General features: G+C 39.8%; 1 pseudogene; it reads left to right on the top strand.

Moving 5' to 3' along the window:
- Window positions 1–219: 219 nt before the first annotated feature.
- Window positions 220–864, top strand: LOC144382102 (ubiquitin-ribosomal protein eL40 fusion protein pseudogene; annotated as a pseudogene).
- Window positions 865–4,494: the final 3,630 nt, after the last annotated feature.

Raw genomic sequence — 4,494 nt, forward strand, 5'->3', positions numbered from 1 at the left:
AATAGTGCAGTTGCTTTGGAAGTTTGGCAGTTCCCCAAAATGGTAAACATAGAGTCACGATATGACCCAGCAATTTTTCTCCTAGGTATATATCCGAGAGAATTGAAAATATATGTTCATTTAAAAACATGTATACAGGAGCGCCTGGGTGGCTCAGTTAGTTGGGCATCTGTCTTTGGCTCAGGTCATGATCCCAGGGTCCTGGGATCAAGCCCCATGTTGGGCTCCCTGCTCAGCGTGGAGCCTGCTTCTCCCTCTCCCTCTGCTCCTCTCCCCTGCTCACTCTCTATTCTACTCTCTCTCTCTCTCTCAAACAAATAAAGTCTTTAAAAAAATAAAAATAAATAAAAACATGTATACAAATGTCCATAGCAATATTATCAATAACAGCCAAAAAGAGGAAACAATCCAAATGTCCCTCAAGTAATGATAAAAATTAAAAAAGTGACATGTTCTATCTCTTCAACCAGGTGGTAGAGCAGCCGCAGAGATGCAGATCTTTGTGAAGACCTTGACAAGCAAGACCATCACCCTCAAGGTCAAGCCCAGTGACACCACTGAGAATGTCAAAACCAAAGTCCAAGGCAAGGAGGGCATCTCGCTTGATCAGCAGCATCTGATTTTTGCAGGGCAACAGCTGGAGGATGGCCGTGCACTCAGACTATAATATCCAGAAAGAGTCCACCCTGTAGTTGGTGCTTCACCTGCAGGGTAGCATCATCCAGCCTCCCTCCACCAGCTCACCCAGAAATACAACTGCAACAAGATGATCTGCCCCAAGTGTTATGCTCACCTGTATTCCCATGCTTTCACAAGGAGTGAGGCCATACTAGCAAACTGCGCCCCAAGAAGAAGGTCAAATAATGCCCCTCCACCTACTTTTCCTTTGCCTAAAGGAGGCCCAAGGCCCAAGGTAGCTTCAATAGTTTCCCTTTCATTGAAAAAAAAATGTGGCATAACCATATAAGGGAATATTGTTCAACAATAAAAAGGAATAAAATATGGGTACATGGTACAACATGGTTGAACTTTGGGCGCCTGGGTGGCTCAGTTGGTTAAGCCACTGCCTTCAGCTCAGGTCATGATCCTAGAGTCCCGGGATCGAGTCCCACATCAGGCTCCCTGCTCAGCAGGGAGTCTGCTTCTCCCTCTGACCCTCTTCCCTCTCGTGCTCTCATTCTCTCTTTCTCAAATAAATAAATAAAATCTTTACAAAAAAAATGGTTGAACTTTGAAGACATTATGTTCAGTAAGAAACACCAAAATCCTCCAAAACTAGTCACAAAGTGTCACACATGGCATGATTTTTTTTTTTTAAATATGAAATGTCTAGAATAGGGATATAGACTGAAAGTAAATCACTGGTTGCCAGGGGCGGGGGGTGGGGCAGACACAGAGTGACTACTAATGGGAATACGGTTTCTTTTTGGGGTGATGAAAATATTCTGAAATTAGATGATGCTGATAATGGTACAACTCCGTAAAATACTAATACCTAATGGATTTGTACTTGAATACCATGAAATTTATGGTATGTGAATTAAATCTCAGTAAAGCTGTTATGAAAAAAATGGGCAAAAGACTTTCACAGGCACTTTCTAAAAGAGCATATCTAACTGACGGTAAGCATATGAGAAGATGCTTAACATCATTAGTCATGGAGAAAATGAAAATTAAAACCACAACAAGATACCACTACACACCCACTAGAATGGCTAAAATAAAAAAAGATTGACAACACCCAGTTTGGCAACAACATGAACCAACTGGAACTCTCATCCATAGCCGGTGGGAGTATAAATTGGTACAAACACTTTGGAAGATAGAATTCTATACTCAAACTAAATGGATACCTACTTTTGGATTCCCAGTAATTCTATTCCGAAGTCTTTGTCCAACAGATACGAGTAGAAATCTCCACAAAAAGACACATACAAAAATACTCAGAAGAGGTTTTTTGGGGGGCACACTTTTACCATTCTCCCCGTATCTCTCTCACTCCCCAGGTCCTGTCAACCACCTTCCTACTTTTTTCCATGAGTTCGACATTTTTTTTTTTTAGATTCCACATACAAACGATGTCCTATCTGGTTTATTTCAGTGAGTATAATTGCCCTCCAGTTTTTTTCCAGGTTGTCACAAATGACAGGATTTCTTTCTTTTTAAAAGCTGACTAATATTCCATAAATATTTCAATCTCATCTTTTCTTTATCCATTCACAGGTCCATGGACACTGAGGTTGTTTCCATACTTTCTTTGGCTATGTGAATAATGCTGCGGTGAACATGAGAGTGCAGATATCTCTTCAAGGTAATGATTTGGTTTCCTTTGGATCTATCCCCAGAAGAGGAAGTGCTGGATCAGATGGGAGTTCTGTTTTCAGTTTCTGCAGGGATGTCCACCCTGTTCACCACAGTGGCTGTACCAGTCTGCATTCCCACCACCAACGCACGACTGTTCCCTTTGCTCCGCATCCTTGCCAACATTTGCTATTCCTTGTCTTTTTTGTAACAGACATTCTAACTGGTGTGAGGTGATGATCTCTCATTGTGGTTTGGATTTGTGTTTCCCTGATCCGTGGTGTTGAGCTCCTCTTGCATCTGTTGACATTTTGTCTGTCTTTGACAAAAATGTCTGTTCAGGTGCTTTGCCATTTCCTCATTGGGTTCTTTGTTTTTGCTTTCTTTAAATTGTTTTTTAAATTAATCTTTTATCAGGTATGTGGTTTACAAATATTTTCTCTCATTCCAGAGGTTGCAGAAGCTTTTTAGTTTGATGTAGTCCCACTTGCGTATTTCACTTCTGTTACCTTTGTTTTTGGTGTAAAATCCAAAAAAAAGTATTGCTGAGGCCAATGTCAAATAGCTTACTGCTTATGTTTTCTTTTATAAGTTCTATAATTTCAGGTCTTACATTCGAGCCTTTAAACCATTTTGAGTTGATTTTTGTGTATGGGGTAAGAGAGGGGTTCAGTTTCATTCTTTTGCATGTCCAGTTTTCCCAACACCATTTATTGAAGAGACTATCCAGAACAGCTAGACATTCTTTTCTGATTTTTTCCCCAAAAGACAGAAAGAAGAATTTATTTTGGTAAGCTCTCCTACTTTTTAAATGTTGAAACTATTTCATATTTGGTTTTAAAATCACTCTGCCTACCTAAAAAAGCACACTGGGCATGTTCCATTCAGACCCACGGACAGCCATTTTGCAGCAGGTCAGTGACACTATTCTTGTCCTCTTCTCCGGCCTTAAGTAATTATAATAGATTTCTGGATCTAAATGCCTTATTTAAAATGCCTTTGTAAGTAGCTACTTTACAGTAATATATAATTAGTAAAATTCAATAGTGAGAGTTTTAGTTCAGTAAGGTGACATAAAATTAACAGATAATCCATTTGTCTGGGAGTTAATCTATTGTGGAGCAAAGTAATATTCTTTTTTTGTGAAAGATTGTGGTAAAATATGATATATTCTTAGAAGCATTACTGGCAAGCGAAATAGGGAATAAGAAGGAATAATAAGATAGGAATGCATCTAAAATGATAGCACATAGAGAATTAGAGAAAAGATGGATCTAATGACAGAATATCAGACTTGTAAAAAGCATATGAATATATAATCTCCCGAACACAATAAAATACTAATTCTTTCTTGTTTTTACTGATTTCATCTACAAATACTACAGTTTTCTCTGAAGTAGGCTGTAGTTTCCATGAGTGTGTAAATACAACAGACCTTGGCAGTTACAATATATCATGCAGGTAGAATTTACCGCCTGATAAGAAGAAAAAAGTTCTTCAGGGTCACATTTCAGGGAAATGATTGAGTCTGGGATAAACAGAAGCCTCTGGGATGAGGCTGGGTTGGACTTGGACTGAGTTCAAGATTGAGTAAAACTTGTAGGTGCTGAGGAAGATGCTTTCTGACGGATGAGGCAAACTGTTGAAAAATAGTGAGGCTGCAAGGCTGATGAAACTTACTTCTAATTAGAAGAAAGCGAGCCAGTCCTTTTTGTATTTGAGCAGCAGAGAGAACACACTTGAGAAGAGGAAAATGTTGGGTTCCATCACTGAAGCATTCGTGGGTAAACGTAAGGGCTCTAAATGACAGTGCTCTGTATGATTACCTAGAGAAATGAAATCGCCTGGTTTAAGTGACAGCCGCCTTAACAAAGGGCCACGAACTGTGTCACTTAAAACAACAGAATTTATCACCCAGTCACCCCATCCCTCCCTGGGGAGGGTATGTGTTCTGGTAAGCGCTGTGAATTGTGCAAGACTGTTGAATCTCAGATCTGTACCTCTGAAACAAATAATGCAATATATGTTAAGAAAGAAAAAAAGAAGAAGAAGAATGTAGCAGAAGGGGAAGAATGAAGGGGGGGAAATCGGAGGGGGAGAAGAACCATGAGAGACAATGGACTCTGAAAAACAAACTGAGGGTTCTAGAGGGGAGGGGGTTGGGAGGATGGGTTAGCCTGGTGATGGGTATTG

The sequence above is a fragment of the Halichoerus grypus genome, chromosome 6 (assembly GCF_964656455.1).
Source record: "Halichoerus grypus chromosome 6, mHalGry1.hap1.1, whole genome shotgun sequence".
NCBI lineage: Eukaryota > Metazoa > Chordata > Mammalia > Carnivora > Phocidae > Halichoerus > Halichoerus grypus.